This window comes from Temnothorax longispinosus, chromosome 2 (assembly GCF_030848805.1).
Source record: "Temnothorax longispinosus isolate EJ_2023e chromosome 2, Tlon_JGU_v1, whole genome shotgun sequence".
NCBI lineage: Eukaryota > Metazoa > Arthropoda > Insecta > Hymenoptera > Formicidae > Temnothorax > Temnothorax longispinosus.
The window spans coordinates 20,799,217-20,814,694 of record NC_092359.1 but is presented as its reverse complement, the minus strand read 5'-3'; the positions used below and the strand labels follow the sequence as shown (position 1 = coordinate 20,814,694).

At 41.5% G+C, this 15,478-nt stretch overlaps 1 protein-coding gene and 1 long non-coding RNA gene across 2 annotated transcripts in view; one reads left to right on the top strand and one right to left on the bottom strand.

Moving 5' to 3' along the window:
* The window catches only part of LOC139808527 (uncharacterized), a 200,278-nt gene extending 188,729 nt beyond the window's left edge, over window positions 1-11,549 (top strand). Inside the window, exon 4 of the long non-coding RNA XR_011730889.1 lies at window positions 8,710-11,549. This is a non-coding gene — a long non-coding RNA (uncharacterized lncRNA). The remainder of the gene's footprint in view (window positions 1-8,709) is intronic.
* LOC139808516 (uncharacterized) overlaps window positions 1-15,478 on the bottom strand; it is a 333,331-nt gene that overhangs the window by 246,030 nt on the left and 71,823 nt on the right. The gene's annotated exons all lie outside the window — the stretch shown is intronic.

The following is a 15,478-nucleotide window of genomic DNA, read 5'->3' as shown; positions in this document are numbered from 1 at the left end:
GCTATAACTGATCGGTCTGCTTACGTTTGTTTGTATGTTCTGAAATTTTGTTTCATGCGATAAACTTAACGTAATCATACGAAAAAAAGTACATTTTCGGATCCGAGATTAAACGAGATTAAGTTAAGAATAAACGTATCTTTGGAGAAATGCACAGTCATATAAATCCGAAAATATCTTTGACATCAAAAATGACACCGTGATAGCTAACCGGGACAAACGATATTACTTAACACCTTAGTGCACGAGCGATTTCCTTCGATCGATAACACGTCGAACGTGGGCTCTCCCGAGGAAATCCCGGAGGCGACACACGTCGAAGCAGACGCCACGCCGAGATGACCCGGCCGCGCGTCCACTTTTCTTCTGCATTTTCGCCAGCTGACGACCGTTTCTCGGCTGTCCCCCGAGAGACACACACAGCGGCTTTGGTTCCTGATGTTAAACGTGTATCCCGCATTTCAAGGGGGGACACCCTTGTAGGACAGAGCGGAATGATAGATGGTGCGAAAAGCGGAAGGGAGGGTATTTACGGTGAAGGAGAGAAGGAAGGAACGGAAAAAAAGAGAAATCGGTCATGAGACGGAGGAGGCGACAGGTAGATGGAAGGATGAAAAAAAAAGCGACGATGACGCTCGCACCTCGCGCTCACCTCCGGAGGCCTATCGTCCATTATTTACGGCGACGTGTCACGCGAATACTCGCCGAGTCAAACTGTGCGTTGTCTACGGCCTCTGAGATTCGGAAAAGCGGCAAGCGCGCGGCTTCATTTTTCTGACATTTGTTCTCACCAGCGTCAACGTCGTGTGCGCGCACGTGTGTGAGTACGCGTGTATATACGTGCGTGCGCTCCGCTTCTTCACTTTACCGAATAAAAGAGAAAAGAGGAGGTGATAGTGCGCTCCTCTCCGCCCTTTGTTCGACTGGATTTTTACTGGAAAGGGGGAAAAGACGCCTCGTGCTTGAAGCCCGGTACTCTGTTCGAACATGTACTATCATCCCCGAGTATCTCCCTGTTGCGACGAGGAACCAGGCGCAACGACACACTCAAATAACGATTTCCGAAGAGGATGTATTTCCACCTGAAGTGCTCGTCGACGATTATTCGACTATTCGATATCGACAGCAAAGATTTATGTAACTTTTTTTTTTTACGTGCTCATGGCCTAACGCATTTTCCATTTCCGTTTGAGTCATCGTGTTGGTTGGACTGATATTATCCAAGTGATTTTGATTCCTATTTTATTTTACGTCCACTAAAATTAATATAATTGGAAAGAAAAGTATTTGACGAAAACGCAAAATGCATAAGAAATATTAAAGACATCGATTAAATCTTTGTGTTACTAAAACTTAAGACATTCTTAACACAATATAAAATCACAATTAATAAGAAACTATATTATACTCCAAACGATTAGCAACCCACGCACGATGTCAAATCATCAAAATCTTTCAAGAAAACATACGAAGCATCTCATTGTATTCCATCGAGCTATTGTTTTTCCAATGGAGACGTCAGAATCATAATGATCCGCGATCTCACCTGTTAATTATACCTTCTCCTACCTATCAAGCAGTCAATGACCTTTTCTTCCTGTCATCGCGATTCCGTCATGACGATTGTCATCATGGGTTGAATCATCCAGCTACTCTTTGAGACTAGAGGGTACAATCCCATCATTGTCAGTCCAATCTCATTCCGCTGAAAAGACCCATTCTCATGTCTGTGCCTGTTAAGTCCGCGCGCTACAGAACACACGACGAAACGGTTATTCGGGCAATTAATTCACCGTTGTCCGAATCTCGTTCTAGTGGTCTCGCAAATACACAGCGGCTTCGCGCCCACGCGCAGTGGCTCCTCGTCTCCTCGGGAATATCTTTTACGTTGAGCGGCAAAAGAGTCCCAAGGTAATCCCAGTTGGAGTGTTAGCACCGAGGATGAGGCGCGTCCCGTATTACGTCTCTTCGCCTCTCCACCGGCACGGGCCGCAGGGAAAGACGCGGGCGAGCAAACGTCGGGGAAAAGTGGCGTGGAATTCTGTCGGACGGGAGAGGAATTCTCACGTGGCTTGTAGGGTCGCGACGCCGGCTCCTTACGGGGCCATAAGGTGCGCCGTGTGTACGCGCCGCGCAATCTCCTTAGAGATTTTTCCACGCTCTTCAAGACAATTCGCGCGGACAGACGCACGCGCGAGCCGCCCATTTATATCCGCTCGCTTCGTCGCTTTCACAAGCCTCAGAAAAGATTGTCCGTTAGATTGTCTCGTCTCCTTCGGGCATTTAAAGCCAGAGACACATGCGAGCGCTGCAAAAACTGACGACATATTAAATCGGAATCTTATTTATAGAGAGCTACACGTTTCGAAACTCTAAACTGCAAAGATCATAAAACAGACTGATGACACTAATTAGTAACAATGAGTTATAATTTTGTACATTTCGCGTTATGCACAATTTGAAATTTTTTCTATTTTCTTATAATTTATGACAAGTGCACGAGAAACTTATTATATCACATTTAATATTAACTGCAAGAACGATAATAAAACAGCGTGCTCAAAGAAAGACCTCTTTTTACATAAAATCCTTCAACATTCAATATCCCACATCTGGCTGTATCGATTTTAATCTTTTTAACTGAAAGTTTTCAAGCGCAAACGTCTTGTATCTATCTAGCACAAAGGCAATTATGTCCGGAACATCTTCTCGAAGAAGATTCGCCAGGCAGGCAATTATTGGTGTGTCTACCGAAAGAACAGCTCTCCTTCTTCTGCCAGGTACTTTCGTGCACTTCATTGGCCAATGTTCGCCTCGACTCGCGAGACAATAAGTTGTCTTTCGATAGAATGCATGCAGATAAAAATATCACCGGGGTAAACGAATTGTAATCGATTTCATAATAGGAGATAACGTCTTTTGAAATTATCTTTTCCCACAGATTGTATTTACATGCAAAGAAGCGTGTACATAAGTTAAACAATATTTGCAAAGTTTTTAAGATAAAAAAAAGAAGTAATAACTGGAAACTGCAGGAGGCATGTAACATTAATAAATATATATTATAAAATATTATAAATATACGTGTTTAATGTTACAAATTTAATAATTTGTAAACAATACTTGTTAATGCGTATTTGACTGTAAATAAAATAATTTGTGAATAATTGAAGAAAATTAATATGATGACGTACGTGACGCCCAGCGTCATATGCATATCGAGAGTCACTAGTCAAACCCCGTCACGCTAATCCGCACGATCTGCGGGTTAATCTCGTTTAGAAACTCACCTCGACATTTTATACGATCCTTCCAGCTAGCGAAGTATAACGAGATTACGATATCCAATTACTTCAGCAGCAGCAGCAGGAGCTACAAAATTTCACGTCGTTCATCGCGGGCGTAAAAGGGGGTGGACTGTATCCGTGAAATTGAAAAATTGCAAAGGCAACAATACGCTTCATACGAACAATACGCGGAGCAAAAAAGTTATTCGACAGAGCATGACATGGTATCGAGCGCGTTAAAATTATTTAAATATAACTTCGTATTTGCACTGGAGGAAAAAGAATATACGATTTACACGAGCGCCGCGTGTATACAATGAGGATTTGATAGTTATAAAAAAGTTGAAATAAAAATACGATGCTATATAATATCTTTATTTATCAGAAAAATAAATCTCTGTTTAAAAATCTTCAGTTCTTTTATCAATTTTTCAAGAGAATTAGATATATATTTCTGATTTATTAGTATATCAAATTTAATGTTTGATGGAGGATATATGGTATATTATCTTAAATTTGTTATTTGTTAATATTTATTATAGAAAGCAAATATAAATCTGCAATATAAATTTTGCATAATTTATCGAGTTATTCAGGGATATTTATCGAATTACGTGTTCCATTTAAATACCAATCATTACCATGCAGTAAGTAATATCTCACGACATTTGCCATATTTTTATAAATCAATATTTATATTTGTTGCAAAAAATAAATAATTTTCTGCGATTTATAATATCTATATAATCTGTATCTTTTTGAAAATAATAACGTTCTCTTAATTTCTCTCTTCTTTTATTTTTTACTACCTTTTGTGTGACATAAATAAAGTACACTTTAGTACTTATATGTGTTGTAAAATCTTGCCTTTTCCATTGTAACTGTACATTATTTTATACCAGCTATTAATCGGTTGGGGACACCATAATAAGGCGGTACATCGTCGAGTGTGCTGGCTTCGCCCATTATGGAAACCTGCTATTTATGTCAGTGAGTTATCTAAAGTAAGAAGCGCATTTATATCGCGTCTCTTCGTGAGTTCTAGGCAAGCAGGATTCTCCCAAGAAGGAGCTAAAGAACGTTAGAAAGAGGCTGACATGTTATCGAGCGTTATTTGTGCCAACAGCATTTTCCTGATACGGCCAATACACGCGATGTTGTTGCGAGTGATAAAACGGGGGATAAAATGAGGACGGGCGGCGGTAATGCGCGTGAAGCCGGACTAAAATGGGAGCTTGATGAGAGAACTTCGCTTAGAAGTCGCGAGTAGGGTCAACGAGGCGTACGGGTCACCCGAAGTAAATTTAAGTTTAAAGCTGCGGAAGTTACGGCGCTTGATGAGGACATAAAGGTAAGGCGAGAGGTCGAAGGAGAAAGGGATGACGGCGCGCAGGAGGGGAGAGAGGTAAGGGTCAAGTTAGGCAGAAGTTAGGGGTGGATTTCATGCGAGTTCAACGACGGCAGACCACATTTTTCTAAGTTAATTATCGGAACGAGGGCGACGGGAAGGGTCGAGGAAGTTTGCCCCATCAACCCGCGCGCTCCCGAAACTTTCGAATCAGTCCTCCGGTTTGTACGCGGAGTCTCATCTTTGCGGAACGATCTCGAGTATTTCCCATCGCTTCTCCTCTCCATTAGACTCTCTCCTTTGAAACGGAGAAACGAGGGAAGTTTCCGCTTTGTCGAATTATACGAGAACATCTCTTCTCTTGACACGACTACAAGACTTCAGTTTTCTCTCTTTCTCTCTTCCTCTCCCCCTCCCTCTCCCCCTCTCTCTCTTCATGCCGCATGGAAATATCGTATAAATGCGATACAAAGGAATATAGATTTTTATCTATTGTGTCAATCGTATCGCATTTATTGTATCACAATTGTATCACAAAACTTGATTACAAAAACCCGGAGCAAGTCGCACGGGGAGCACAAACTACATAGATATATTGTCGCCCTCCACAGATGAATCATCTTTCCTACCGATTTTTTATATGGTGACAAAAATTCCCATTTCGCTGGATTAATTTTAATAAATGAAACTTTATATTTCTTCAAAAGATATTGAATATTTCCGACCGGGTCGTTCATGCTGGCAATATTTGAAACTACGACCTGACTCGTCCCTATCTAATTCAACGAGAAATCTCAACTGCGATCTATAGCCCTATAAAATTTTTACAGCGACTCCTCCTCGTCGGTTTTCATACGGCCTGTCGTCGCAATCATCCCCGACATACTTTACTTTGTCATAAAGTATCGATTACAATTATACAATACGTCACTACTTTAGCGCAATATGATCGTTTTGTGGATTTATGTTTCTGCTGTACTGCTTTTTCATTCTAGTCCGTTAGCATCTCCCTGTTCTCTTGCCGTCTCTTGTGTACACTCCTTCCCTCCTCTGCCAGAGTATGTACTCGACGTACGTTTTATCATCGAAAACGTAGTTCGATATACATAGAAGTTGGATTTCCCCTGCAGAAAACATATCCGATAGACGTGACATTCTATACAGGTAAACTCGACAAGTGGGATTTTCGACGAAGCGGATTTCGAGATTGCTTTGTATACCCGATAGCATGCGTCGTCTTGATAGTTTCGCGTCTCTAGTGCGAGTTCGTGCTTGCTTCTCTAGAGAGAAAGAAAGACGCCACGGTACAGATAGTCGCAACGGATAGTCATTCCCTCTGTTTGTCGCTCGAAATTTTGCAGGTAAACATACCTGGTATCAGGACCAATAACCTCCCTCCTTCAATCTTGCCGTCACGACGGTCTCTGCTCTCTTAAACGTGCTCACAATATTGCGCACCGAATTTCACCGGCGATTGAACGATGCGCCAGCCGGCGCGTTCAATTATCTCGAAATTATTCGCATAAATTAAGCGGGTCTCGAGTTGTAATTTTCATCAACCCGGCCATTGTCTGTCTCGTCGCCTGTTCTCGGGACATTGTCGCGACCGACGACCCCCCGCAGTGGAAGACCAGTACACCGGCGCGGCCGTTTCTTCCCCAGTGCGGATTTATTCTCGCCAAATTTCAGCATCGCAAAGCCGATACGTTGAAAACGTCAGCGAGTAGACGTCGGCGAGCTCTTCTTCGGTTGCCGTTACCGCGGCGGATCATAAATATCGAACATGAATAAATGCAGCGCGCTCGCTCCGCGATCGTCCGCGCATTGCTCTCTCCGACGCCGACGTCTCCGACGTTTCGTCATTCTGTGCTCATGCTTTCTAGATTTCACCTCATGAAAAACGAAGATGCGTTTTTTACAAAAAAACGAGAAGGGATTCACAAAGTTAAGAAAACAGCAGACGGTGCGCGTCGTTATTTATTTATACAATCTCAGTTAAGATGACGAGTCGCCGATATCCCGCTAACGCAAGCTCGCACGAAAAGACAGGCCGATGAGCTTCGCCGAACGTGGAATTGTTCGGAGAATTCATCGCGTTGCGCCAACAGGGTACTCACATTTTTCTCATTTTCCGCGCATTGCAAGAATATACGTACGCCACCGAGGATGACGGCATAGTGGGAGTCAACGTGCATTCGAAATATGACTTTTTATTAAGCGTAGACGCAGCAGACACATGGTGTCCCCCAATCTCGCGTGCCATCTAAGCGTTTCAGGAATGAAAATTTACTTTACTTTAACAGGGGTCTTTATCATCCGCAGATTTATTGCAAGAATGTCCAGAGAAAGTTGAACGTCAAAAAATTATATTAAAGAAGTTTTACAAACTTTTGCCCCGAGGCGAAAATGAAGCTCAAATCGGAGATAAATTTAAAGATGAAAGATTCCTTCATTTGTAGATGAAGGAAATTACAAGGAATCCGCGACAACTTATTACAGATCGATTTCTGCATAGCACTGGAAGTCCAAGTTACGGGTGTTCGAGTAAAACTCTTAGAAATTCTGTTCTCTGTTTTGTATCCCGTCGAGGGAAATCTTAAGATCGGATTGCCACGGAGCGAAGCTTCGTCCTAAAACGATGAGTTACCAAACAGTGGGAGAGCTGTTGGGAGAAACAAAAGCCGGGGACGAGAGTCTATGTCGTCGCCTGAATCGACAGGCTCTTCGGTCGTATATTTCTACGCTACGCACTTCTGAAGCCAGGCGTGAAGTCCAATTTCGCTCGGTTGTCCCATGGGAATACACGGGCGCGCTGACGTGCCCGGTTACCGCAGTCACATACCTTGAAAATCACTGTTGACTGATGCCACTGGCGCGAGAAAAAAAATGTTCAGGCGGAGGAGGTCAATCCTCCTCGTTCGCCTTCCCTCCTCTCTCTCTCTCTCTCTTTCCGGCGAGTTCCCCCGACGGATTTTCCACGGATTTCGCCGACGAATGCGACGGGCAAATCCTATCGAATTTCGTGGAATACGAGAAATGACGGACCCTTCAAACCGACAAACAGACTGCGTGATCGATCTATCGATTATTGTTACACAACCAACGACCATGTGCTGATCCTTCTGTCGAGATAGTCCTCGCTGAGTTGACTTCTCGGAGTTGATATTTCCTAAAGCATATGTTCATAATATTAATCATGCCCTCGTTTTTTCTTGCGTTTGATATTGCTATCGTCTCTTCAGATTAGCAATACAATGATCGTCATACATTCTGATATTGTAAAATTGTGATTCATAGAGAAAGTATATCCTATCTATAATATAAGATATAATAAACGAAAACTTACTTTTACACGCACGTTTACACACTTTTGCTGTACATTATATAATACATTTACGATATATCAATATATACTGCAACGTTGTGAGAGCGACGTTAATTAGACCTAAATTACGTGAGTACCACGGGATCTTAACACGAACTGTCTAAATCATTTGCCGGAAATGTCAGGAATAGTGTGTTGGATGTCTGTGCTAAGTAGAACGCTTTGTCTAATACGTATAGTATACTGTTTCGGTTGTGGAGATCAATGCAGACTAGTTTGCGTTGTTTCTTACTAGAAAAGGCAGCTTTCAGATTTAACAACGTATCAAAATTCATCGAGCATTTATCGGATATTATAATTATAAATTTACTGTGTAAAATATATATAATCGCTGTTTTCCTATTTTTTAATTAAGCTAAGTAGAAATATTACGCTAATTTGATAAAATTTCTTATTATACGACCGGTTACATAAAATACAATCAATTTAGTGAAATTTAATAAAATATAATAATTCGTTCCAGAAATTATCTCAAATTTGAAATTATTTCAAACGCGAAGAGATCATTGTTGGAATATACACAGCGAGTGAGATCAATTCATTACTTGAACAAAATGGAGCATTTCGCACAGACAATGATTGCCTGCGATTGCTCTCGATAAAATAGTTTGATCGAGAGCAATATGATTCGTAATTGCACGGCGTAAAATTTCATCCCAGCTAAGATTGTGAATTTTCTCTTTTTGCAGATGGACGGGAAAAAAAGGAAGAGAGTTAAGCACAATGCCGATCAAGGACGTTCCGCGAACTATCAGATATTGGAAACTCTTTAGGATTAGAGTCGATCAAGAAGGCTGTTACCAAGTCGTCGGAGTGACTTAACTCGCAGACAAGGAGAAGTCGCCTGATGCGTTTTCGATCGTCCGTCGACGCGCACGTGACGGCAATTCCATAATAATACGTCAAGCTAATACCTAAGATATGGGACGACTTTTCGATTTTATGGTCGGACTCCGCCGCGAGAACGATTAATTTTCCAGCCTCCTCTCGTAACCATATGGAAGTTCTCTGTTGCGTATAGGCAAACGGAAACGAAAGGAAAAGGCATCTTCCGAATTTCTTTCGAAAACGATCGTATACGATATATAAACCGCGTTCCCTTCTTATTGAACGCCCACTTTAATCATTGTCAGTCAATAGCCTTCAAGCATCGCTCCTCGATCGTAATCGTTTTCGAATGGTAGAAATTAGTGCTCGTTAACAGCGGAATATCCTGACGGTGACCCCGTTTTCCAGGTCCTCGACGGGACGTCTGAGATAAGAAAAAAAAAAGAAACGAGAAGCGTGGAGACTCTCGCTGGAGAGAATGCATCGTTCCGTTCTCGCGCTGGATAAGTACGGCGGTAACAATGGTCGCTGGCAGCGGCCTGATTCATGGCGGCGAACTTTTTCAGCAAACAACGCATCCGGGATGTAATAAACAATGGGGCCCGGACCGGCGGGCACGTGGACTAAACCGGTCTGGGAATATTTTAGTGTGTACGGTGGCCTCACTCCTGCCGCTCACGAAGCCGCCCCGTAACTTCGCCTCTCGTATTATGGCGAGGCCGATGGTATGCGCTCCGGTATCGCCTACGCTTACAACGCGCGGGAATCCTGGAGAAATGAAGCTGAAAATGTCGCGTAGACGATGATTTACTGGCGGCGTATCACCGGACGAACGAATGTTTATATTTCGCGGTATTCACCACTGTTGTTAACGATAAATCACGGCGGGAATAAAGTAAACGGGAATTACATAATCGCGCTAGCACCGCGAAAAACCGCGTAGCTCGTTCGATTTATTGAAAATTCACGTTCGTTCGATAACGCGGCGTGTTATTCAAACGCGAAATGTATCGAGTCGAAGAGGAAAAATACATTAAATGCACGTTGGAATTATTTCTAATTAAACGAATTACGGATTACGAATTCACGACCGCTGCATTTTGGTGACGTTTCGAGTATTTCATTTAAATGAAATGCGTTACTAATTAATAATGATTTAAATGATTATTTTAGAGAAACGAAAACAGTGAAAGTTTTACATTAATTTGCATTTGAATGATTATTCATCACATGTTGCTGTTGTACATCATTATTCATCATCCATATCGAAATTCGCGTATTAATAAAGCGAACTAACAAAACCGATAGTAATTCCGAGTTAAGAGCTCGGCAGACCGCGTTAACCACTCGCTTTTAGGAGGCTATAGAGTCAGGCATAAATCGCTACCTAACATCGTACACTTTAGAATAGATACGTCACGAGCTCGATAATAGGGCGTAAATTTACAACGGAATAGAGACCAATATTTACTCGCAGAGAGAAGGAGAGAAGCGGAGAAGCTTGACGCCGCGCCCAGACATGGTTGGACGTGCAAGCGAGGTGTTCGTTTTAAGCTTGTTCCGATTCCGGCGGTTACTATCGGTACACACGGCGGTCCTTTCAGCAGAAATTTGATTTTGTCCGAGCCTGTCCGGGCCACAATCTCATATAATCTCATTTAATGCTATGGCAAGGTGTTAGGTTCATTACTGACGTCCCGCGAAATTTACGACGACTGCGGTGTACCGAAAGGGAGAACTGCCAGAAATTCAGAATAACTAAAGTAGATTGTGGTATGATAATGTGTCTGTCTGTCGAAAGAGATAAAATGCCTAAATCGAAAGTGACATTGTTTAACCACTTTTATACATTTATTCACAGTCATATATTTATTCACGTAAGCTTAACTTCTATCCTTGTATGTGTAATTTATCACGATAGTATTACAAACAATAATTTTTTGCATTTTATAATGTATTTATATGTATTTTAAAGTTATATTTGATTTTATACATGCCGTTATCAGTTCAGCTTAAAATTGGCTTTAATTAAAGCCTATATCACTCGAGCGTCGTTTAACATTTAAACATTAATCTCCGCGAAAGTGCTGACGTGCGTTTTCCCGAGCACGCTTATGTAGAAAATTTCCGTCAGTCGGTTGTCCTTTTCAAATACCGAAATTATAGCGGTGCGAGGATAATAGGAAAGGAGAGGCAGCAGAGACGGAAGAAGAGAGAAGAAAGTGGGGAAAAAATACAATAAAAGTCTGCGGTATTCTTCTGCGGTATATCGCGGTGAAAGCTTACACGAATATGGAACAAGAACACTAGCCAATAGATTTTTATCTGCATTCTAAACAATGTATCTGTGTGCGGGTGTACGTGTGTATGTGTGTGTGCGCGCGCGGAGAGGAAAGATGTGCTTCCCTCGTGATGGAATTGTTTCTGCGGATAAGGATGGACTCTTCTCTGCAGATTGCTCGCCGCGTTCCCGTATATCTCTTTAGAGCAATTGTGTTGAGAAGACAAAAATATATAAATGCCACCGCGAGGATATAAATGCACGAATAACAAATCTACGGACCCTATCCTATCCTACAGAGAAAGATTTTTATGTTACAAATTTATCTTGTCGACATAAATTTCTTCACGTTTATCTCATTACTTTTCGGTAACACGTGACAGTTTACAAAAAAACATGACAATACTACAACTACGTTATAACGACTGCAAGCGTATTTTTTACATGTATCTCACTATTGTAAATTTCAAACAATTCTGCAATTGAAAACTTCTAATTCGATATAAAGCGAACACGAAACTTTACGCTCGCGGAAGAGATGCGTGAGGAAACTGCGTGGTAGAATATCTTTCGCATAACATTTGCCATTCCACGATATCGCGCTACGGAGAACGGTCAGGGCGAATATTAAAACGCATAAATTAAAATCAATACTCCTACTCCTCCCTCCCCCCGCGTTTTCGCACGTTAAACTCACGCCGTACAGCAGCCGTAATGAACCCGCCTTTAACGATCACTCAGACCCTCGCAAATCTCGCAAAACCCGAATCGCGCTTTCCTTTGCGGATTCAAGTCCGGGTTGGGTGCACCGGCCGGGGTATTAATTCTGAATTAACGAAGTCCTAGGGTAGAGCACGGCTCCCGGTATTGGATGCCCGGAGAGAGGGATGCGAGTAGCGGTGCGCAGCCTGAGGGGGTTACGCTGCGGCCGACTGCACCACTACGCGCGTATACACCGAGAGCTCACGCACTCGCGGTTTCCGTACGTCGACGAAGTTTCTACAAACGTGTCCTCCATGCCCGCAACGGGAACTGGCAAGTTCAACCGGCTGGAGTTTGCCCGTGGCGATAATTGGATATTAACACGAGTAAGAAACTAATAAAACCGAGCGGAGTTTCCCGTACGGAATTATAAGAAGGTATTATTACGCGCGCTCTCCGCGTAATCTTCGATGCTTTTAATCGTGCGAGTTTCGTTTTAGCGAGATGAATAAAAGCACGAATCGATTATTGCGTAGTAAATAATAACATAATATTATATAATCTCCCTTTCTTCAGCATTTAGCAGCATAATACACGAGATTATTTACATGTATATTATTTGAATATTTTCTCTCGACTCTTTGAACAGCAATTTGCAAACAAATCTAACTCGTTGACATACATTAAAATATTACGAGAAACGCTTACGTGGGATTTATTTGGCAAATCCGCAGGATGTATTGCTTCGCTATGCTTCGCTATTGACATTGACTATTGACTATGCTTCGATAAATTACTGAAGATTATCGATAAAAAATGCGAATACAAACGCATTGCGTATTTATACAGAAAATAACAATTTACTGGGAGCCGGGATTGCTCAAATTGAGACGCTTGCATTATTTGAAAATCAAATAATGTTTAAAATTATGTTGTCAAATAAATAAATAATCAACGTATACGCATGAGAAACACGTGCAATCGATCGATCGCAGGTCGATTGGACCTGCTGCAATCTATACTTCTATTTTACGTTTTATTTGTTTTTATCAGAGATGATACCGGATACCTATATTAAATTTATTTTACTGAAACAGCTGCAATCAATAATATCATCACGTTTGAATAATTACCGACGCAATATTAATGTTATGCAAAGAGTGTGACGTATAATTGATGTAGATTGCATTCGACTTTATATTGACTGGAATAATAACATTCAATAATTAATAATAATTATTCCTATAACGTGTAACGGTTGTTCGCGTTATTATTTGCGAATCCGCGATGGCAATATTCTAAAACAAGAAACGCCCGATTATACGTCATTCCATATTTATCGAGTCGCTGGCAATTCTCTTTGGAATAAGCTCGCGCATCCACCGTCTCGGTACGTTTTCAGCGTCTCCTGCTGATCGTTTTGCTAAATTGAACCGAACGTGTGAACGGAAGTTCTCGGATGGAATGCGAGACGGTAGACAGTCGGTTGCGGAATAAATGAGAGAACAGGGCGATGGAGAAAGCGCGGCGGTATATACAAAATGTTTGCAAGTTGTTGAACTAATTCGAGGGGATATTAATTGGCGGAAAGTAATTATAAGTGCTGGGAGCAGTTGCTCGGTAGTTTAAGTATACTTTCGACAACGACGATAGTCTACGGGAAGTAGCGGGGAAGAAGCAATTTTCGAAGCGAAAGTACGTAAACTTCGTAATAGTACGTAATAGTGTAACATTGTTTCGCAAGAAAATAAATCATTTAATCGAACGAGTTAAAAAAATGCGTTTTTTTTAAACCTCACAATCATAGAATCCTTTTTTATTTTTATAAAATGCTATAAACGTAATCATAAGTATACACGAAAAGAAGATGGTTTCATAAAACGTTAAATATTGTACAATATCATCTTTCAAGCAAAGAAAATTTTAATCAAGTTAAGAAAAAAATGTATATATATGTATAATGTTTATTACAAAGCATGTTGCAATTTAGAAGTTTCAATAAAGCTTGATTATATATTCTTTAACGAGCTTAAAAATGCCACTTTTCTTCAAAAAGAAAAGGAAACGATGAAAGAATAAGAGCGCTGGTTTAATCAAATTAGGACGAAATTGCATTTTATTAAGGAAAGAGCAGCCGATCGTACAACTTTAATAACAACGCGCAGTCGCAGTCGGAAAACAGATTTTTGCGCTAGAACGTTAACCGCATTACGTGCACTCAGTATATCGAATTATCATCAGCTAGAGTCGGCGAGGTGCATGCAAACCGGCAAAATATCGTCTTTAATAAACATTAGGTATCTGATGGCAAAACTCCTAAATGCGTATAATGCAATTTAGTTAGAATGCATGGCACGGTCCAGACTTTCCCGCGCTGTAATTGAAACACGGTGGAGGCAGGAGGCTAGCGGTGTCTCTCAAAGGCCGCCATCGGAAGTTAATAACAAACATACCAACGTGTAACAACCCTTCAATGGTTCACGAGCGGCAAACGTTTACGAGTGTGGATGTGTACGGTACGCGGAAAAAAATTTCCCAGGAGGACACGTTAATATTGCTGCAGGAATATGGAGGGTGGTACGGGCACGCGCACGAATCTCCGTAACAAGCATTAACACAATAAATCCTCAAAGGCTGGAATTTGCAACGTGCAGAGTTGCGAATGGTAAATCAAATACCATCCCTAAAAGAAAGAAGCGGAGCGACAATGCAATTTTTCTCTGCGCGGTAAATATACGTTTGCAATGTAATAGTAGAATTATTGTTTACATATATTTCATTAATTTTTCTCTAAAATTTTCCCTTTACTGCGACTATCGAACAATTTCTCAATAGGCCCGCTGATTTGATATAGAAATATATTTAATTGTCTTGGCGATTTTTTAGTTATAAGCAAGCACTTTATTGCTGCAGAGATATAAATGTGTAAAAAATTCAAGTAATAAAGAAAAGTAGGCTTTAAGAGTCAAACGTGGTTAATTGCGCGTGAGTTAACGCTATGTAACGTTTAATAAATAAAATTTCATTTTCTATTTAATTTCAAACGAGTACTTGTTCAACAAGATTTTTATTCGCATTTCGGTACACTAAAAAGTTTTCCGTTGAAAATTATGAAAGAAACGAGATTTAATTGAGTTGTTCCTGAAAATAAAATCTTGGCGCGATGCATCCTTGGACATCCAATGTACATCGTGCTTCTTCTACGCATTTAGTCACGCGCGACAAGCTCGTCGTGCCGCTCGGTATCGTTGGAATTTATTATCCAGCACTTTGAATTATTTGCACGACATGTAATCCGGCATCCTGTAATCCCTTAAGTCACTGAGCCCGCCGCGCCGCGGTCGCTGTCGCGGGCACAGAGGCTGGTTGGCGATCGGACAACGGTGGTTCGGCTAGACTTTTCGCGCTTAGCGCACGTAGGACGTCGCGTCGGCACGAAGCGATCAGGCGGAATTTATATTCCAGCAGCTGCCGTGGTTTGCGCGCTCGAAATTTCATCACGGATGCACCTGTCACCCTCTCCGCGTCGATTTGACTCGGCGTGAAGTAAATGGGACAGTTTAGTCCGTCTTTTTCAACGTTCAACGTAGAGACGCGTTAACGATATGACTTGTATTTGGCTTTTAAAAATTCGCTGCTCTAACGTG